The sequence below is a fragment of the Bombina bombina genome, chromosome 6 (genome assembly GCF_027579735.1).
Source record: "Bombina bombina isolate aBomBom1 chromosome 6, aBomBom1.pri, whole genome shotgun sequence".
In the NCBI taxonomy this organism is placed as follows: Eukaryota; Metazoa; Chordata; class Amphibia; order Anura; family Bombinatoridae; genus Bombina; species Bombina bombina.
Genome location: NC_069504.1, coordinates 1,150,706,714 through 1,150,729,707, shown reverse-complemented (window position 1 = coordinate 1,150,729,707; position 22,994 = coordinate 1,150,706,714).

The following is a 22,994-nucleotide window of genomic DNA, read 5'->3' as shown; positions in this document are numbered from 1 at the left end:
CCTGCATTTCAGCTGGCTGAGCATCATGAGAAATGTAGTTCCAAAACCTCAGGAGGACCACAATGCTAGAGGTTAACATACCTAACTCTTTTCAGGTGTGAAATACTTGTTGGTGCCAGTAATTTAGTGATATGTATGTGTGTGTGTGTGTATATATATATATATATATATATATATATATGTGTATATGTGTGTGTGTGAGATTCTTGTGTGTATCATGGCAAGTGCCTGCCTCTGACCTCACTGCACGTCACTGACACACAGTATATGTGTGTGTATGTACTGTATATATATATATATATATATATATATATATATATATATATATATATATATCTTTATATATACATAGTATATGTGTGTGTATGTATGTATATATATATATATATATATACATACATACATACTGTATATATGTATGTGCACACATACAAATACACCCATATATTTAAAGTATATATATATATATATATATATATATATATATATATATATATATATATACTGTATATATATTCATTAGCTTTGCTCTTCACTATAAAGAAAATTTTATTTCTGAGTGAACAATGCTTTTTCAACTATTTCTTAACACACCTTTGTCTTTAGCACACCTTTGGCTTTAGCACACCTTTGTCTTTAGCACACCTTTGGCTTTAGCACAACTTTGGGTTTAGCACACCATTGGCTTTAGCACACCTTTGGCTCTAGCACACCTTTGGCTTTAGCACACCTTTGGCTTTAGCAGACCTTTGGCTTTAACACACCTTTGTCTTTAGCACACCTTTGTCTTTAGCACAACTTTGGGTTTAGCACACCTTTGGCTTTAGCACACCTTTGGGTTTAGCACACCTTTGGCTTTAACACACCTTTGTCTTTAGCACACCTTTGGCTTTAGCACACCTTTGGCTTTAGCACACCTTTGGCTTTAGCAGACCTTTGGCTTTAACACACCTTTATCTTTAGCACACCTTTGTCTTTAACACACCTTTGGCTTTAACACACCTTTGTCTTTAGCACACCTTTGGCTTTAACACACCTTTGGCTTTAGCACACCTTAGCCTTTAGCACACCTTTGGCTTTAACACACCTTTGTCTTTAGCAGACCTTTGGCTTTAGCAGACCTTTGGCTTTAGCACACCTTTGTCTTTAACACACCTGTGTCTTTAACACACCTTTGTCTTTAGCACACATTTGGCTTTAGCACACCTTTGTCTTTAGCACACCTTTGCCTTTAGCAGACCTTTGGCTTTAGCACACTTTTGTCTTTAACACACCTTTGTCTTTAGCACACCTTTGGCTTTAGCACACCTTTGTCTTTAGCACACCTTTGGCTTTAGCACACCTTTGGCTTTAGCACACCTTTGGGTTTAGCACACCTTTGGCTTTAGCGCACCTTTGGCTTTAGCACACCTTTGGCTTTAGCACACCTTTGTCTTTAACACACCTTTGGCTTTAGCACACCTTTGGCTTTAGCACACCTTTAGCTCTAGCACACCTTTGGCTTTAGCCACCTTTGGGTTTAGCACACCTTTGGCTCTAGCACATCTTTGGCTTTAACACACCTTTGGCTTTAGCACACCTTTGTCTTTAGCACACCTTTGGCTTTAGCACACCTTTGGCTTTAGCACATCTTTGTCTTTAGCACATCTTTGGCTTTAGCACACCTTTGGCTTTAGCACACCTTTGGCTTTAGCACACCTTTGGGTTTAGCACACCTTTGTCTTTAGCACACCTCTGGCTTTAGCACACCTTTGGCTTTAGCACACCTTTGGGTTTAGCACACCTTTGGCTTTAGCACACCTTTGGCTCTAGCACACCTTTGGCTTTAGCACACCTTTGTCTTTAGCACACCTTTGGCTTTAGCACACCTTTGGCTTTAGCACACCTTTGGGTTTAGCACACCTTTGGCTCTAGCACACCTTTGGCTTTAGCACACCTTTGTCTTTAGCACACCTTTGGGTTTAGCACACCTTTGTCTTCAGCACACCTTTGGGTTTAGCACACCTTTGGCTTTAGCACACCTTTGGGTTTAGCACACATTTGGCTTTAGCACACCTTTGGCTCTAGCACACCTTTGGCTTTAGCACACCTTTGGCTTTAGCACACCTTTCGGTTAGACTACCTTTGCCTTTAGCACACCTTTGGCTTTAGCACACCTTTGGGTTAGCACACCTTTGTCTTTAGCACACCTTTGGCTTTAGCACACCTTTGGCTTTAGCACACCTTTATCTTTAGCACACCTTTGGGTTTAGCACACCTTTGTCTTTAGCACACCTTTGTCTTTAGCACACCTTTGGCTTTAGCACACCTTTGGGTTTAGCACACCTTTGGCTTTAACACACCTTTGTCTTTAGCACACCTTTGGCTTTAGCACACCTTTGTCTTTAGCACACCTTTGTCTTTAGCACACCTTTGGCTTTAGCACACCTTTGTCTTTAGCACACCTTTGGGTTTAGCACACCTTTGGGTTTAGCACACCTTTGGCTTTAGCACACCTTTGGCTTTAGCAAACCTTTGGGTTTAGCACACTTTTGGCTTTAGCACACCTTTGGGTTAGACCACCTTTGGCTTTAGCACACCTTTGGCTTTAGCACACCTTTGGGTTTAGCACAGATTTGGCTTTAGCACACCTTTGTCTTTAGCACACCTTTGGCTTTAGCACACCTTTGGGTTTAGCACACCTTTGGCTTTAACACACCTTTGGCTTTAGCACACCTTTGTCTTTAACACACCTTTGTCTTTAGCACACCTTTGTCTTTAGCACACCTTTGGCTTTAGCACACCTTTGTCTTTAGCACACCTTTGGGTTTAGCACACCTTTGGCTTTAGCACACCTTTGGGTTTAGCACACCTTTGGCTTTAGCACACCTTTGGCTTTAGCAAACCTTTGGGTTTAGCACACTTTTGGCTTTAACACACCTTTGGGTTAGACCACCTTTGGCTTTAGCACACCTTTGGCTTTAGCACACCTTTGGGTTTAGCACAGATTTGGCTTTAGCACACCTTTGGCTTTAGCACACCTTTGTCTTTAGCACACCTTTGGCTTTAGCACACCTTTGTCTTTAGCACACCTTTGCCTTTAGCACACCTTTGGGTTAGCACACCTTTGGGTTTAGCACACCTTTGGGTTTAGCACACCTTTGGGTTAGCACACCTTTGGCTTTAGCACACCTTTGCCTTTAGCACACCTTTGGGTTAACACACCTTTGTCTTTAGCACACCTTTGGCTTTAGCACACCTTTGTCTTTAGCACACCTTTGGGTTAGCACACCTTTGGCTTTAGCACACATTTGCCTTTAACACACCTTTGTCTTTAGCACACCTTTGGCTTTAGCACACCTTTGCCTTTAGCACACCTTTGTCTTTAGCACACCTTTGGGTTTAGCACACCTTTATCTTTAACACACCTTTGTCTTTAGCACACCTTTGTCTTTAACACACCTTTGTCTTTAGCACACCTTTGGGTTAGCACACCTTTGGCTTTAGCACACCTTTGGGTTAGCACACCTTTGTCTTTAACACACCTTTGTCTTTAGCACACCTTTTGGCTAGCACACCTTTGGCTTTAGCACACCTTTGGGTTAGTGCTTGAGTGAAATATTCTAGTGTACCCCTATGGGTAAAGGGACATTTCGTGGCCACACTATCCAACCTTCAAATATTAGCATGCCTGATGTTTTCGCTCAAGTGGTAACTTTTTACTTTAAGCTTGTAATATGAGTGCAAGAATAGGAGCATTATTGAGTGAACTTGAGTGGTGTTAGCTTTTAATATCGCTAATATTATTGAGTTCCACTTGTAATCAAGGCCTAAATAAGCAAATAGGGCAAATGCTCCTTTGACACATAAAGGGTTATTGAACAAGCTGCAGGAGTAACTTCACAAAGGGAAGAATAAAGTACTGTATACACAAACGGACAGTCACACTGAACAGTAATAATATCTGTAGCTTCACAAAGGGAAGAATAAAGTACTGTATACACAAACGGACAATCACACTGAACAGTAATAATATCTGTAACTTCACAAAGGGAAGAATAAAGTACTGTATACACAAACGGACAGTCACACCGAACAGTAATAATATCTGTAACTTCACAAAGGGAAGAATAAAGTACTGTATACACAAACGGACAGTCACACTGAACAGTAATAATAACTGTAGCTTCACAAAGGGAAGAATAAAGTACTGTATACACAAACGGACAGTCACACTGAACAGTAATAATAACTGTAGCTTCACAAAGGGAAGAATAAAGTACTGTATACACAAACGGACAGTCATACTGAACAGTAATAATAACTGTAGCTTCACAAAGGGAAGAATAAAGTACTGTATACACAAACGGACAGTCATACTGAACAGTAATAATAACTGTAGCTTCACAAAGGGAAGAATAAAGTGCTGTATACACAAACGGACAGTCATACTGAACAGTAATAATAACTGTAGCTTCACAAAGGGAAGAATAAAGTACTGTATACACAAACGGACAGTCACACTGAACAGTAATAATATCTGTAGCTTCACAAAGGGAAGAATAATGTACTGTATACACAAACGGACAGTCACACCGAACAGTAATAATATCTGTAGTTTCACAAAGGGAAGAATAAAGTACTGTATACACAAACGGACAGTCACACTGAACAGTAATAATAACTGTAGCTTCACAAAGGGAAGAATAAAGTACTGTATACACAAACGGACAGTCACACTGAACAGTAATAATAACTGTAGCTTCACAAAGGGAAGAATAAAGTACTGTATACACAAATGGACAGTCATACTGAACAGTAATAATAACTGTAGCTTCACAAAGGGAAGAATAAAGTACTGTATACACAAATGGACAGTCATACTGAACAGTAATAATATCTGTAACTTCACAAAGGGAAGAATAAAGTACTGTATACACAAACGGACAGTCACACTGAACAGTAATAATAACTGTAGCTTCACAAAGGGAAGAATAAAGTACTGTATACACAAACGGACAGTCATACTGAACAGTAATAATAACTGTAGCTTCACAAAGGGAAGAATAAAGTACTGTATACACGAACGGACAGTCACACTGAACAGTAATAATATTTGTAGCTTCACAAAGGGAAGAATAAAGTACTGTATACACAAACGGACAGTCACACTGAACAGTAATAATATCTGTAACTTCACAAAGGGAAGAATAAAGTACTGTATACACAAACGGACAGTCATACTGAACAGTAATAATAACTGTAGCTTCACAAAGGGAAGAATAAAGTACTGTATACACAAACAGACAGTCACACTGAACAGTAATAATATCTGTAACTTCACAAAGGGAAGAATAAAGTACTGTATACACAAACGGACAGTCACACTGAACAGTAATAATATCTGTAGCTTCAGATAATAGCCCCAAATGCTCAACAGCAGCTCTTGCAAGGGGAGAGTCTATGAGGAAATGAAAAAACAGCAGTTGACTGACAAAAGTCCTGTTGAGACTGAGGACAATGCAGGTAATAGCTGTAGGCATAGTTAGCTGTATCGCTGCCGATCTGTGCTAATGTCAGCTAACTGGTGAGGGTCACAATAATGAATATGTTAAACCTCAAGGCAATGGTTGAAGAATGGGTGAAAGGAAGAGACTGTCACTAAACACCAAAAAGAAACTGGGACACTTTAAGGATTGCTAAATGCTAGAGACTGAGGCAGTCAACAGAAGATCCAAGCCCCCTAATGAAGGCTGATACACTGGACATCAGAATTTGTAGTAGATATCAGAAATAATATGAATACTTCAGTCTATATCAGAAACAAGAAGGGCAAAAAGCGCATCTGTGATTCACAGTACCGTTTATTCAATACACATTAAAAACAAATAGTACGCACTTACAAGATTTTAAAGGGACTGTAAAGTCCAAATTAAACTTTAATGATTCAGATGTTATGTCATTTTAAACAACTTTCCAATTTACTTTCATCACCAAATTAGCTTTTTTCTTTTGGTAAACTTAGGTAGGCTCATAGGCTGATTTCTAAGACTCTGTAGTCCACCTCTTATCTCACCGTCTAGTTGTGAATAGCTTATAACATGTACTGTTTGTTCATGTGTGCTATATAGATAACATTGTGCTCTCTCTAGTGGAGTTATTTAAGAGTCAGCACTAATTGCCTGAAATACAAGGCTGTTAAAAAATTTGAGATAAGGAGGCAGTCTGCAGAAGCTTAGATACAAAGTAATCATAGAGGTAAAATGTATATTAATATAAAAGTGTTGGTTATGCAATACTGGGAAATGGTAAATAAAGGGATTATCTATATTTTTAAACAATAACATTTTTGGTGTTAACTGTCCCCTTAAAAATCAATTGGCTTATCATCATATAACCCATAAGAGAGATCTGACTCTGGTGCTGACCTGCAGCCTCGGGAAGATTTAAAGAATGTCCTCACACCAGGGTTTATATAGAAAATAAAGCACTCATATAAGTGTCCCACTCTCCGAAAACTAGACGGTACCCTCTACGCGTTTCATCCGCTTGCAGGTGGACTTTCTAAAGAGGGTAGTATTCTCTGCTTACCGGGGGAACTTCAAATCGACTACAAAGAAATCTATCCTTCATTCGTCATCAATTTTGTCACACTTAAAGTACCGCCCCCATTAAGGCATCTTGAATTACAAACAGGGGAAAGATTGTTATAAACTATACATAAATAACTTACTAAAATAGAACTATAAGAAAATTATAAAACTCATAAATATAAATTACATTTTGTGTGCACATTGAATACAAAAAGATTGTGAGCAGTTATCAAAACATAATAAAAAAATAGACTTTTATTTTGGCTCAACTTGATGTACCTTAATATAAATCTATATTAAAAGACTACTTTGTTTTATACCAATAAAACATCATTTATGTAAGAACTTACCTGATAAATTAATTTCTTTCATATTGGCAAGAGACAGAGTCCATGAGCTAGTGACGTATGGGATATACAATCCTACCAGGAGGGGCAAAGTTTCCCAAACCTCAAAATGCCTATAAATACGCCCCTCACCACACCCACAATTCAGTTTAACAAATAGCCAATTAGTGGGGTGATAGTGAAAGGAGTAAAAAGCATCAAAAAAGGAATTTGAAAATAATTGTGCTTTATACAAAAAAATCATAACCACCATAAAAAGGGTGGGCCTCATGGACTCTTGGCAATATGAAAGAAATGAATTTATTAGGTAAGTTCTTACATAAATTATGTTTTCTTTCATGTAATTGGCAAGAGTCCATGAGCTAGTGACGTATGGGATAGCAATACCCAAGATGTGGAACTCCACGCAAGAGTCACTAGAGAGGGAGGGATAAAATAAAAACAGCCATTTTTTGCTGAAAAACTTAAATCATAAGCAGAAGAATCAAACTGAAACAGCTGCCTGAAGAACTTTTCTACCAAAAACTGCTTCCGAAGAAGCAAATACATAAAAACGGTAGAATTTAGTAAATGTATGCAAAGAAGACCAAGTTGCTGCTTTGCAAATCTGATCAACTGAAGCATCATTCTTAAAAGCCCACAAAGTGGAGACTGATCTAGTAGAATGAGCTGTAATTCTCTGAGGCGGAACTTGACCCGACTCCAAATAAGCTTGAAGAATCAAAAGCTTTAACCACGATGCCAAGGAAATGGCAGGAGCCTTCTGACCTTTCCTAGAACCAGAAAAGATAACAAATAGATTAGAAGTCTTCCTGAAATCTTTAGTAGCTTCAACATATTATTTCAGAGCTCTCACTACATACAAAGAATGTAAAGATCTCTCCAAAGAATTCTTAGGATTAGGACACAAGGAAGGGACAACAATTTCTCTATTAATGTTGTTAGAATTCACAACCTTAGGTAAGAATTTAAATGAAGTACGCAAAACTGCCTTATCATGATGAAAAATCAGAAAAAAGAGATTCACGAGAGAGAGCAGATAATTCAGAAACTCTTCTAGCAGAAGAGATGGCCAAAAGAAACAACACTTTCCAAGAAAGTATTTTAATGTCCAAAGAATGCATAGGCTCAAATGGAGGAGCCTGTAAACCATTCAAAACCAAAGTAAGACTCCAAGGAGGAGAGATTGATTTAATAACAGGTTTGATATGAACCAAAGCCTGAACAAAACAGTGAATGTCGGGAAGCTTAGCAAATAAAACAGAAAGAGCAGAGATTTGTCCTTTCAAGGAACTTGCAGACAAACCCTTATCCAAACCATCCTGAAGAAACTGTAAAATTCTAGGAATTCTAAAAGAATGCCAAGAGAATTTATGAGAAGAACACCATGAAATATAAGTCTTCCAAACTCGATAATAAATCTTTCTAGAAACATATTTACGAGCCTGTAACATAGTATTAATCACTGAGTCAGAGAAACCTCTATGACTAAGCACTAGGCGTTCAATTTCCATACCTTCAAATTTAATGATTTGAGATCCTGATGAAAAAAATGGACCTTGAGACAGAAGTTCCGTTCTTAATGGAAGTGGCCAAGGTTGGCAATTGGACATCCGAACAAGATCCGCATACCAGAACCTGTGAGGCCATGCTGGAGCCAACAACAACACAAACGATTGCTCTATGATGATCTTGCAGATCACTCTTGGAAGAAGAACTAGAGGCAGGAAAATATATGCAGGTTGATAACACCAAGGAAGTGTCAACGCATCCACTGCTTCCGCCTGAGGATCCCTGGACCCGGACAGGTACCTGGGAAGTTTCTTGTTTAGATGAGAAGCCATCAGATCTATTTCTGAAAGACCCCACATCTGAACAACCTGAGAAAACACATCTGGATGGAGGGACCACTCCCCCGGATGTAAAGTCTGACGGCTGAGATAATCCGCTTCCCAATTGTCTATACCTGGGATATGAACCGCAGAGATTCCGTCCAAGCAAGTATCTGGGATACTTCTTTCATAGCTTGGGGACTGTGAGTCCCACCCTGATGATTGACATATGCCACAGTAGTGATATTGCCTGTCTGAAAACAAATGAATGGTTCTCTTTTCAACAGATGCCAAAACTGAAGAGCCCTGAAAATCGCACGGAGTTCCAAAATATTGATTGGTAATCTTGCCTCTTGAGATTTCCAAACCCCTTGTACTGTCAGAGATCCCCAAACAGCTCCCCAACCTGAAAGACTTGCATCTGTTGTGATCACAGTCCAGGTTGGACGAACAAAAGAGGCCCCTAGAACTATACAATGGTGATCTAACCACCAAGTCACAGATAGTCGAACATTGGGATTTAAGGATATTAATTGTGATATCCTTGTATAATCCCTGCACCATTAGTTCAGCATACAAAGCTGGAGAGGTCTCATATGAAAATGAGCAAAGGGGATCTCGTCCGATGCTGCAGTCATGAGACCTAAAACTTCCATGCACATAGCTACTGAAGGGAATGACTGAGACTGAAGGTTTCCGACAGGCTGAAACCAATTTTAAATGTCTCTTGTCTGTTAGAGACAGTCATGGACACTGAATCTATCTGGAAACCTAAAAAGGTGACCCTTGTCTGAGGAATCAAATAACTTTTTGGTAAATTGATCCTCCAACCATGTTTTCAAAGAAACAACACTAGTTAATATGTGTGAGATTCTGCAAAATGTAAAGACTGAGCTAGTACCAAGATATCGTCCAAATAAGGAAACACCACAATACCCTGGTCTCTGATTACAGAGAGTAGGGCACCGAGAACCTTTGAAAAGATTCTTGGCGGTGTCGCTAGGCCAAACAGAAGAGAGACAAATTGGTAATGCTTGTCTAGAAAAGAGAAACTCAGAAACTGATAATGGTCTGGATGAATCGGAATATGAAGATATGCATCCTGTAAGTCTATTGTGGACATATAATGCCCTTGCTGAACAAAAGGCAGAATAGTCCTTATAGTCACCATCTTGAAAGTTGGTACTCTTACATAACGATTCAAATTTTTTAGATCCAGAACTGGTCTGAATAAATTTCCTTTCTTTGGGACAATGAATAGATTTGAATAAAACCCCAGACCCTGTTCCTGAAATGGAACTGGCATGATTACCCCTGAAAGCTCTAGGTCTGAAACACACTTCAGCCTGAGCCTTAACTGGATTTGCTGGGATGCGTGAGAGAAAAAATCTTCTCACAGGAGGTCTTACTCTGAATCCTATTCGATACCCCTGAGAGACAATACTCAGAATCCATTGATTTCGGACAGAATTTGTCCAAACATCCTGGAAAAATCTTAATCTGCCCCCTACCAGCTGAGCTGGAATGAGGGCCGCACCTTCATGTGGACTTGGGGGCTGGCTTTGGTTTCTTAAATGGCTTGGATTTATTCCAATTTTAAGAAGGTTTCCAATTGGAAACAGATTCCTTGGGGGAAGGATTAGGTTTCTGTTCCTTAATTTGTCGAAAAGAACACACGCAGTTATAAGCTTTAGATTTATCCTTAGGTCTTTCATCCTGAGGCAAAAAAACTCCCTTCCCCCCAGTGACAGTTGAAATAATTGAATCCAACTGAGAACCAAATAACTTATTACCTTGGAAAGAAAGACATAGCAATCTAGACTTAGAAGTCATGTCGGCATTCCAAGATTTAAGCCACAAAGTTCTTCTAGCTAAAATAGCTCAAGACATAGATTTAACATCAATTTTGATGATATAAAAAATGGCATCACAAATAAAATTATTATCTTCATTCAGTTCCTTAGGACTGAGACTGACTAAACAGTAGATCTATTTAGTCTCACACTGTCTCAATAAGGATAATCTATTTTAGCTGAGAAACACAGGGGGGTTTGTCTCTAAAACTCTGATCTGTAGTTCTAATGGATCTTGGTTATGTACCTCACGAAAATGATCCGACACACTATGGGGCTGATTTATCAATGTCTGGCAGACATGATCCGCTGTAGCGTATCATGTCCGCTAGACATCGCTGAGTGCCGACAGCATACGCTGTTGGCATTTATCATTGTACAAGCATTTCACTAGAAATGCTTGTGCAATGCCGCCCCCTGCACATTCCCAACCAATCGGCTGCTAGCAGGGGGTGTCAATCAACCCGATCGCACACGATCGGGCAGATTGATATCCGCAGCCTCAGAGGCGGCGGACCAGTTAAGGAGCAGCGGTTACACTCCATAACTAAAGGCCTCCCACAGAAGTAAACGGGGTAATATCATTTTATTTACTATTTCTCTGTTAAATTGTTTTCTGTGCTTTAACCTTGTAAACAATAACAAGTAATCTTGTTATTTATATTTCTTTAATAAATGTGTGATTGTTTATTTTGATGGAAGTATTGTTATTTGTTCTTGAAGGGTCATGCAGATATACAGAAGATTGTATATAGACTTCGTTTGCACAAGGCTGATTATTGATATATGTATATATTAATTTTTAGACGTGAATGGTTTTGAACAGCCAATAGGATTTCTGTAGCTCTCATCCTATTGACTGATTTGAATTTCAAGAATCAAATTAGCCAATAGGAATGTAAGGGGCGCCATTTTGAAAAGGCTCCCTTGCATTAAAGATCCAGTGTACGTCGGTGAAGAGGATGCTTCCTGCCGCCGGGATGAAGATAGAAGACGCTGCCGGGACGAAGATAGAAGATTCCGCCTGGATGAAGACTTCTCGCTGCCTGGATGAGGATGGATGTCCGGACTTCAGAAACTGTGAGTGGATCTTCGGGGGTTAGTGTTAGGTTTTTTTAAACTTTTTTTGGGTGTTTTTTTTTTTAGATTACGGTTTGGGCTTTTTTAAAAGAGCTGAATGCCCTTTTCAGGGCAATGAAAAAGAGCTGAATGCCCTTTTAAGGGCAATGTCCATACAAATGCCCTTTTCAGGGCAATGGGTAGTTTAGGTTTCTATTAGAGTTAAGAGAGCTGATTTCTTTAGGGCAATGCCCTACAAAAGGCCCTTTTAAGGGCTATTGGTAGTTTATTGTAGGCTAGGGGGTGTTTTTATTTTGGGGGGCTTTTTTATTTTTAAAGGGCTATTAGATTAGGTGTAATTGTTTTTATATTTGATAATTTCGTTTGTTATTTTTCGTAATTTAGTATTTTCTATTTTTTGTAATTTTAGACAATTTTTTTTAGTAGTGTTAGGTTTTTTTAATGTGTAATTTAGTTTTTTTAATTGGTAGTTATTTTAATTTTATTATAATAGTTATGTTAGGTTAATTGTTAGTTTAAACTTAGTTTTTTTTTAATTTCACACGTAAGTTTTTACTTATTTTAAGAAAGGGATATAGTAATTTTAATATAAAGTTAGGGGGTTGTTAGGTTTAGGGGTAAATAGTTTAATTTAGTTTTTTGCGATGTGGGGGCTGGCGGTTTAGGGGTTAATAGGATTATTTAGTGGCGGTGATGTGGGAGGCCAGAGGTTTAGGGGTTAATAACTTTTGTTAGTGGCGGCAATGTCGGGGAGTGGCATAATAGGGGTTAATAACTTTTATTAGTGGTGACAATGTCGGGAGCGGCAGATTAGGAGTTAATAACTTTATTATAGTGGTGGCGATGTCGGAGAGCAGCGGAATAGAGGTTAATAACTGTATTATAGTGGCGGCGATGTCGGGGAGTGGCGGAATAGGGGTTAATAATTTTTATTAGTGGCGGCGATGTCGGGAGCGGCAGATTAGGGGTTAATAACTTTATTATATTGGCGGCAATGTCTGGGAGAGGCGGAATAGGGTTTAATAACGTTTATTAGTGGTGGCAATGTCGGGAGCGGCAGATTAGGGGTAAATAACTTTTTTAGGTGTCGGCGATGTCTGTGATGGTGGATTAGGGGTGTTTAGACTTGGGGTTTATGTTAGGGTGTTAGGTTTAAATGTAACTTTCTTTTCCCCATAGAAATCAATGGGGTTGCGTTACGGAGCTTTTCATTCCACACTTCAGGTGTTAGAAAAAAACCTAACACTCTCTGCCCATTGATGTCTATGGGGAAAGCTTGCACGACCACGTATTCTCAGCCCTTGGCTTTTGTGCGGTATGGAGCTTATTGCCACCATATCGCACGCACGCACAAGGTGGCTTTTCTGAAACTTGTAATGGCAGCGATATGGGGGGTGAAATAACGCAACTTTTGTTGCGTTCGTTTCGCACCCTCTATAGTGCAAAACTCGTAATCTAGGTGTTACAAAAAAAAAAATTACAAAAAATAAAAACCTAATTTACATAAAACCCTAACATTAGATTAAAAAAAATACCATTACAGAAAATAAAAAAAGCTAAAATTACAAGAAATAAAAAAACCTAACACTGCACGAAATTATCCAAACTAAAAAAAAAAGTTATTCCTAATCTAATACCCCCTTTAAAAAAGGGCCTTTTGTAGAGCATTGCACCAAATTTTTACCCTCTAACATTACAACCCCCACCCCCCAAAAATAAAAAAAAAAGCCTAACAAAACACCTAATCTACCCATTACCTCTAAAGGGCATTTGTATGGGCATTGCCCTTAAAAGGGCATTTAGTTTTTTTTCAGCCCATAAAAAAGCTCTAAACTAAAAACAAAACAAAACCTAACACTAACCCCAAAATAGGTACTCAACATTGTTTAAAGGGACATGAAACCTAATTTTTTTCTTTCATGATTCAGATAGAGAATACAATTTGAAACAACTTTCTAATTTACTTCTATTATCTAATTTGTTTCATTCTCTTGGTATAATTTGTTGAAGGAGCAGCGATGCACTAATGGTTTCTAACTGAACACATTGATGAGCCAATCGCAATCAATATATATGCAGCCACCAATCAACAGCTAGAACCTAGGTTCTCTGCTGCTTCTGAGCTTGCCTAGATACACCTTTTTAGCAAATGATAACAAAAGAAGGAAGCAAATTAAATGATAGAAGTAAATTGGAAAGTTGTTTAATATTGTATTCTCTATCTGATTAATGAAAGAATTTTTTTGGGTTTCATGTCCCTTTAAGTCCGGCGATCCATCATCTTCATCCATCACAGGTCAATCTTCTATCTTCTTGGCGGAGTCATCGTCGGCGGTGCGGAGGTAGTAGGAAGAGATCAGATCAGCCAATAGGAATGCAAGGGTACCCCAATATAAAAGGAGTACCGTGTATTCAAGCTTCATTGTGCAGTGGACAATTGCATGAAGAGGACCTCTGTGTCGCCAATAACCACCGCTGACCGATCCAGATCTGCACCACCGACGACCATTCCGCACCTCCGCCACGAATATAGAAGATGGATCTGCAATGGATGAAGATGGAGCCGCTGGGAAGAAGATGGATTGCCGGCAGTGGTGAGTACCTATTTTGGGGTTAGTGTTAGGTTTTATTTTTGTTTTTGGGGTGGGTTTTTTTTTTAGATTATGGCTTTTTTATGGGCTGAAAAAGAGCTGCTATATATATATATATATATATATATATATATATATATATTATATTTGATCATTTCTTTCCAATGCTTGTTTTAATTGTTATTCTCTGTGTTAAATATTTCTGTAGTACCTGTTAGTCCTATGTGGGTAGTGTTACACATTGGTTTATTCATGTGGTACCTCTTTTATTCCTCAATAGTTAAAATACACTGCACCCCAACACATCATGTTGAGTCTAATTTTAGTAATGTGACATGGGGCTCAATGAATCTATTACCTTTAATACGATCAACACCCATGTAATTCAAGGAAGTGTTTTGGTATATCCATTGGACTCAGTCATCACATATTGATGCATTTATCTATTGTGATATGTCATGTTAGTTAACAGTAGGCTTTATATGTAGGATACACTGCATTAATTTGATCCCCACTATTTTCCTACACCTCATTTGAATGTAGATAGCTGGGACACACTGTAGTAAATTGGGTCTACTGACACATTCCCCATTCACAATTATGCAAGTGTTAATGATATCCCCTTCACACCTACTCATCTGACACACAGTAGCCCAGACATAGTTGCACTATCATGTAGCAATGTAGCGAGATCACGTCAGTATACACTGGCCGCTAAGCAACGTCTATTGATTCACAAAATCTTTACTGCAATGTAGCGACTTTTAGTTAGTGCACATATGCAATTACTGATCTTTCACTTTATATTATTATTATTCTTTGGACACATTTGGCTTTAAAGATTAAGATGTCCGAAGCAGATTAAGATTTCTTGCACATACTTACTCACAGCTTTCAGTGACGTCACGTGATCACTCCTATACACCCGAGTCCAGTATCACAATACAACGCATCCTTTAACTAGACATCCTTTTTTTTAGCCTCAATGATGCTTTAGGGATCCACATAATAGTAATCTTTAAGTGTATTTTTTGCACTCTGTGTGTATATATATATTACCGCATTGAATAAACTTTGTGTACATTTACAAGTGATTTCCACACACCCACCATTAGGATGACAGGGATTGGTTGCCTTATTTCCTCCCAGCTAATAAATGTTTGGTAGTGCACAGCTATAAAAGCCGGGTAAATTTAAATTGTAGTTATGTCTGATGAAATGGCCTTAGAGCCGAGAAACGCGTTGCAAAATAGAATTGTTTTTATTGCTCATCCAGTAGAATTGTTTTTATGGCATCTTTTTGTATTGTGTTTAATAAACACTGTTTGATTTGATACCACTGTCTGCACTTTCCTACTGTGAGCTTCACACTACCAAACTAACGAATCGTTGAATTCCCCGGTTTCAGAGCCTAGGAACAGCTAGCTGGTTAGCTGTGATAACAGCCTGTGTCTACAAGCACATTGTAAGGATAAACCCTGTATTTATCCTTACTCTGTATACTCTCTCCATAACCTACTTATACACACATGTTGGCGCCTCTCTGCTTTGGATTATCTTTTAGAACGATCACCTGTAAAGGAGAGAGTGCTGCCTGTACCATACCTTATACGCATTGAAGCCTTTTACCCACCACATCACATCTCTTCATCTGATAGATGAAATGGACTTGTTCACTTGATTGAAAGACTTTGATTTGTATCTTTCTATGAACATAGCTAATTGAGAGTCTTTGATTCATTGGAATTTTTATATCATCACTATTGTATCACTATTTTGGGTATTATTTTAGAGTTCCCCCCAGTGATTTATATCACATTTTTTCTTCCTTGATGCCCTTTTAAGGGCAATGCCCATACATATGCCCTTTTAGGAGCAATGTGTAGATTATTTTTTTTTTGTTATGTTTTTTTTATTTTGGGGGGTACTTTGTATTTTTTTTGCCAAAAGAGCTGTTAAATTGAAGGCAGTTGCGTTACAAAAGGCCTTTTTAAGGGCTATTGGTAATTTATTTATAGATTAGGTTTTTTTTTCAAAGAGGTATTAGATTATGAATTACTTTTTTTTTATTTGGATAATTTACGGCTAGATTACGAGTTTTGCGGTATGGGTGAAAAAGCAGCGTTAAGGCTCTTTTTCACAACGGCTGGTATTACGGGTCTTGCAGGTTTAGCTGCACCGCACACTTTTTTGGCCGGAACGCAACGTAACTACCGCAGCTTTCAAAAAGTCATTTTTCAATGGGACTTCCTTTGCGCCGGTATTACGAGTTTGCCTGGGAGGCCAAAAAGTGAGCGTTACAGCCAATACCGTCACAATCCATACCGTAAACTGAAAGTCAGTAATTATGGGTTTTATGCTACAACGCCGTAACATAAAACTCATAACTGAAGTGCTAAAAAGTACACTAACACCCATTAACTACCCCTAAAACGAGGCCCTCCCGCATTGCAAGCACTAAAATAAAATTATTAACCCCTAATCTGCCGCTCCGGACATTGCCACCACTAGGATAAACATATTAACCCCTAAACCGCGGCACTCCTGCATCGCAAACACTAGTTAAATATTATTAACCCCTAATCTGCTGTCCCTAACATCGCTGCAACCTACATTACTGTTATTAACCCCTAATATGCCGCCCAACAATGTCGTCGCTACCTACACTTATTAACCCCTAATCTTCCGCCCCCAACGTTGCCGCCACTATACTAAAGTTATAAACCCCTAAACCTAACCCTAAGTCTAACCCTAACCCTAACACCCCCTACTTTAATATAATTAAAATAAATCTAATAAAAAATTCCTATCATTAACTAAATAATTCCTATTTAAAACTAAATACTTACCTGTAAAATAAACCCTAAGCTAGCTACAATATAACTAATAGTTACATTGTATCTATCTTAGGTTTTATTTTTATTTTACAGGCAAGTTTGTATTTATTTTAACTAGGTAGAATAGTTACTAAATAGTTATTAACTATTTACTAACTACCTAGCTAAAATAAATACAAATTTACCAGTAAAATAAAACCTAACCTTACACTACAATTAAATACATTACATTAATTAAATCCAATTAACTAAATTACAACCCCCCCCCCCACTAAATTACACAAAATGAAAAATAAATGATCAGATATTTAAACTAATTACACCTAATCTAATAGCCCTATCAAAATAAAAAAGCCCCCCCCCCAATAAAAAAAAAAACCCTAGCCTAAACTAAACTACCAAAAGCCCTTAAAAGGTCCTTTTGCAGGGCATTGCCCTAAAGAAATCAGCTCTTTTACCTGTAAAAAAAATACAAACAACCCCCAACAGTAAAACCCACCACCCACAAAACCAACCCCCCAAATAAAATCCTTACTAAGAAACCTAAGCTCCCCATTGCCCTGAAAAGGGCATTTGGATGGGCATTGCCCTTAAAAGGGCATTTAGCTCTTTTTCCGCCCAAACCCTAAGCTAAAAATAAAACCCACCCAATAAACCCTTAAAAAAACTAACACTAACCCCTGAAGATCCACTTACAGTTTTTGAAGACCCAACATCCATCCTCAACAAAGCGGCAGAAGTCCTCATCGAAGCCGGCAGAAGTCTTCATCCAAGCGGGCCGAAGTCTTCATCCAAGCCGGCAGAAGTCTTCATCCAGATGGCATCTTCTATCTTCATTCATTCGGCGCGGAGCAGCTCCATCTTCAAGACATCCGGCGCGGAGCATCCTCTTCTTTCCACCGCGACTGAAGAATGAAGGTTCCTTTAAGTGATGTCATCCAAGATGGCGTCCCTTGAATTCCGATTAGCTGATGGAATTCTATCAGCCAATCAGAATTAAAGGTGAAAAAATCCTATTGGCTGATGCAATCAGCCAAAAGGATTGAGCTTCAATCCTATTGGCTGATCCAATCAGCCAACAGGATTGAGCTTGCATTCTATTGGCGGTTTCAAGAGCGGCAGATTAGGGGTTAATAAGTATAATGTAGGTGTTGGCGATGTCGGAGGAGGCAGATTAGAGGTGTTTAGACTCGGGGTTTATGTTAGGGTGTTAGGTGTAAACATAACTTTTTATTTCCCCATAGGAATCAATGGGGCTGCGTTACGGAGCTTTACTTTCCTTTATTGCAGGTATAAGACTTTTTTTCAGCTGACTCTCCCAATTGATGTCTATGGGAAAATCGTGCACGAGCACGTAAAACCAGCTCACCGTGGCGCTGGTATTGGAGTGCGGTATGGAGCTCAATTTTGCTCAACTCTCACTTCTTGCCTGCTAACACCGGGTTTATGCAAACCTGTAATAGCGGCGCTATAGGGAGGTGAGCAGTGACAATAACTTGCAAGTTAGCACCGAGCAGCTCTTACCGCAAAATTACTCGTAATCTTGTACCTGTAAAAAAAATACAAACAACCCCCAACAGTAAAACCCACCACCCACAAAACCAACCCCCCAAATAAAATCCTTACTAAGAAACCTAAGCTCCCCATTGCCCTGAAAAGGGCATTTGGATGGGCATTGCCCTTAAAAGGGCATTTAGCTCTTTTTCCGCCCAAACCCTAAGCTAAAAATAAAACCCACCCAATAAACCCTTAAAAAAACCTAACACTAACCCCTGAAGATCCACTTACAGTTTTTGAAGACCCAACATCCATCCTCAACAAAGCGGCAGAAGTCCTCATCGAAGCCGGCAGAAGTCTTCATCCAAGCGGGCCGAAGTCTTCATCCAAGCCGGCAGAAGTCTTCATCCAGATGGCATCTTCTATCTTCATTCATTCGGCGCGGAGCAGCTCCATCTTCAAGACATCCGGCGCGGAGCATCCTCTTCTTTCCACCGCGACTGAAGAATGAAGGTTCCTTTAAGTGATGTCATCCAAGATGGCGTCCCTTGAATTCCGATTAGCTGATAGAATTCTATCAGCCAATCAGAATTAAAGGTGAAAAAATCCTATTGGCTGATGCAATCAGCCAAAAGGATTGAGCTTCAATCCTATTGGCTGATCCAATCAGCCAACAGGATTGAGCTTGCATTCTATTGGCGGTTTCAAGAGCGGCAGATTAGGGGTTAATAAGTATAATGTAGGTGTTGGCGATGTCGGAGGAGGCAGATTAGAGGTGTTTAGACTCGGGGTTTATGTTAGGGTGTTAGGTGTAAACATAACTTTTTATTTCCCCATAGGAATCAATGGGGCTGCGTTACGGAGCTTTACTTTCCTTTATTGCAGGTATAAGACTTTTTTTCAGCTGACTCTCCCAATTGATGTCTATGGGAAAATCGTGCACGAGCACGTAAAACCAGCTCACCGTGGCGCTGGTATTGGAGTGCGGTATGGAGCTCAATTTTGCTCAACTCTCACTTCTTGCCTGCTAACACCGGGTTTATGCAAACCTGTAATAGCGGCGCTATAGGGAGGTGAGCAGTGACAATAACTTGCAAGTTAGCACCGAGCAGCTCTTACCGCAAAATTACTCGTAATCTTGTACCTGTAAAAAAAATACAAACAACCCCCAACAGTAAAACCCACCACCCACAAAACCAACCCCCCAAATAAAATCCTTACTAAGAAACCTAAGCTCCCCATTGCCCTGAAAAGGGCATTTGGATGGGCATTTAGCTCTTTTTCCGCCCAAACCCTAAGCTAAAAATAAAACCCACCCAATAAACCCTTAAAAAAACCTAACACTAACCCCTGAAGATCCACTTACAGTTTTTGAAGACCCAACATCCATCCTCAACAAAGCGGCAGAAGTCCTCATCGAAGCCGGCAGAAGTCTTCATCCAAGCGGGCCGAAGTCTTCATCCAAGCCGGCAGAAGTCTTCATCCAGATGGCATCTTCTATCTTCATTCATTCGGCGCGGAGCAGCTCCATCTTCAAGACATCCGGCGCGGAGCATCCTCTTCTTTCCACCGCGACTGAAGAATGAAGGTTCCTTTAAGTGATGTCATCCAAGATGGCGTCCCTTGAATTCCGATTAGCTGATGGAATTCTATCAGCCAATCAGAATTAAAGGTGAAAAAATCCTATTGGCTGATGCAATCAGCCAAAAGGATTGAGCTTCAATCCTATTGGCTGATCCAATCAGCCAACAGGATTGAGCTTGCATTCTATTGGCGGTGTCAGGTGCGGCAGATTAGGGGTTAATAAGTATAATGTAGGTGTTGGCGATGTCGGAGGAGGCAGATTAGAGGTGTTTAGACTCGGGGTTTATGTTAGGGTGTTAGGTGTAAACATAACTTTTTATTTCCCCATAGGAATCAATGGGGCTGCGTTACGGAGCTTTACTTTCCTTTATTGCAGGTATAAGACTTTTTTTCAGCTGACTCTCCCAATTGATGTCTATGGGAAAATCGTGCACGAGCACGTAAAACCAGCTCACCGTGGCGCTGGTATTGGAGTGCGGTATGGAGCTCAATTTTGCTCAACTCTCACTTCTTGCCTGCTAACACCGGGTTTATGCAAACCTGTAATAGCGGCGCTATAGGGAGGTGAGCGGTGACAATAACTTGCAAGTTAGCACCGAGCAGCTCTTACCGCAAAATTACTCGTAATCTAGCCATTAGTGTTATTTTCTGTAATGTTAGGTTTTTTTAAATGTAATAAAAGTTTTTTTTATTTTGGGTGTTAGTTTTTTTTTAGTAATTAGTAATTATTTTTTGTAAATTTTTATTAATTTTGAATGTAGTTAGTATTTTTTTATTTTATGTTAATGTATTTTAATTGGGGTTAAGTTAGGGGGTGTTAGGTTAGGGGGCTTAGTTATTAGCTTAATACTTTGCATTGTGGGGGGTTGGTGGTTTAGGGGTTAATAGTTTTATTAGATACTTTTACCTAGATTACGAGTTTTGTTGGTAGTGGTGTGCGGTGCTAATGAGCAGTTTATGCTCACCGCTCACCTACAGACAACGCTGGTATTACGGATTTTTAGAAACCCGGCGTTAGCCAAAGAAAAGTGAGCGGAGAGCAAAATTTAGCTCCACATCTCACCTCAATACCAGTGCTGCTTACAGTAGCGGTGAGCTGCTAAAACATGCTCGTGCACGATTTCCCCATAGGAGTCAATGGGGCAGAGCCGGCTGAAAAAAAGCAGCGTAAAGCTCCTAACCCAGCCCCATTGATTCCTATGGGGAAATACTTTTAATGTCTACACCTAACACCCTAACATGAACCCCGAGTCTAAACACCCCTAATCTTACACTTATTAACCCCTAATCCGCCGCCCCCAACATCGCTGCAACCTACATTATATTATTAACCCCTAATCTGCCGCTCCAGACAGCCTCGCCACCTACATTATACTTATGAACACCTAATCTGCTGCCCCCAACATCGCCGAACCCTACATTTTATTTATTAACCCCTAATCTACCTCCCCCAATGTCGCTGCCACTATAATAGAGTTATTAACCCCTAAACCTAAGTCGAACCCTAACCCTAACCCCCCCTAACTTAAATATAATTTAAATATATCTAAATTAATATTACTATCATTAACTAAATAATTCCTATTTAAAACTAAATACTTACCTATAAAATAAACCCTAAGATAGCTACAATATAACTAATAGTTACATTGTATCTAGCTTAGGGTTTATTTTTATTTTACAGGTAAGTTTGTATTTATTTTAACTAGGTAGAATAGTTATTAAATAGTTATTAACTATTTAATAGCTACCTAGTTAAAATAAAGACAAATTTACCTGTAAAATAAAACCTAACCTATGTAACAATTACACCTAACACTACACTATAATTAAATTAATTACCTAAACTAAATACAATTAAATACAATTATCTAAAATAACAAACACTAAATTACAGAAAATAATAAAATAAAAAGTTTTTTAAACTAATTACACATAATGTAATCCCCCTAATAAAATAAAAAGCCCCCCAAAATAATAAAAAGCCCTACCCTACACTAAATTACAAATAGCCCTTAAAAGGGCCTTTTGCGGGGCATTGCCCCAAAGTAATCAGCTCTTTTACCTGTAAAAAAAAGTACAATACCCCCCCAACATTAAAACCCACCACCCACACACCCAACCCTACTCTAAAACCCACCCAATACCCCCTTAATAAAACCTAACACTAACCCCTTGAAGATCACCCTACCTTGAGACGTTTTAACCCAACCGGGCCGAAGTCCTCAACGAAGCCGGGCGAAGTGGTCCTCCAGACGGGCAGAAGTCTTCATCAAAGCCGGGAAGAATAGGTCCTCCAGATGGGCAGAAGTCTTCATCCAGGCGGCATCTTCTATCTTCATCCATCCGGCGCGGAGCGGGTCCATCTTCAAGACATCCGACGCGGAGCATCCTCTTCAAACGAAGTCCAACTGAAGAATGAAGGTTCCTTTAAATGACGTCATCCAAGATGGCGTCCCTTGAATTCCGATTGGCTGATTCTATCTATCAGCCAATCGGAATTAAGGTAGAAAAAATCCTATTGGCTGATGCAATCAGCCAATAGGATTGAAGTTCAATCCTATTGGCTGATCCAATCAGCCAATAGGATTGAGCTGGCATTCTATTGGCTGATTGGATCAGCCAATAGAATGCAAGCTCAATACTATTGGCTGATTGCATCAGCCAATAGGATTTTTTCTACCTTAATTCCGATTGGCTGATAGAATTCTATCAGCCAATCGGAATTCAAGGGACGCCATCTTGGATTTTTACAGGTAAAGAGCTGATTACTTTGGGGCAATGCCCCGCAAAAGGCCCTT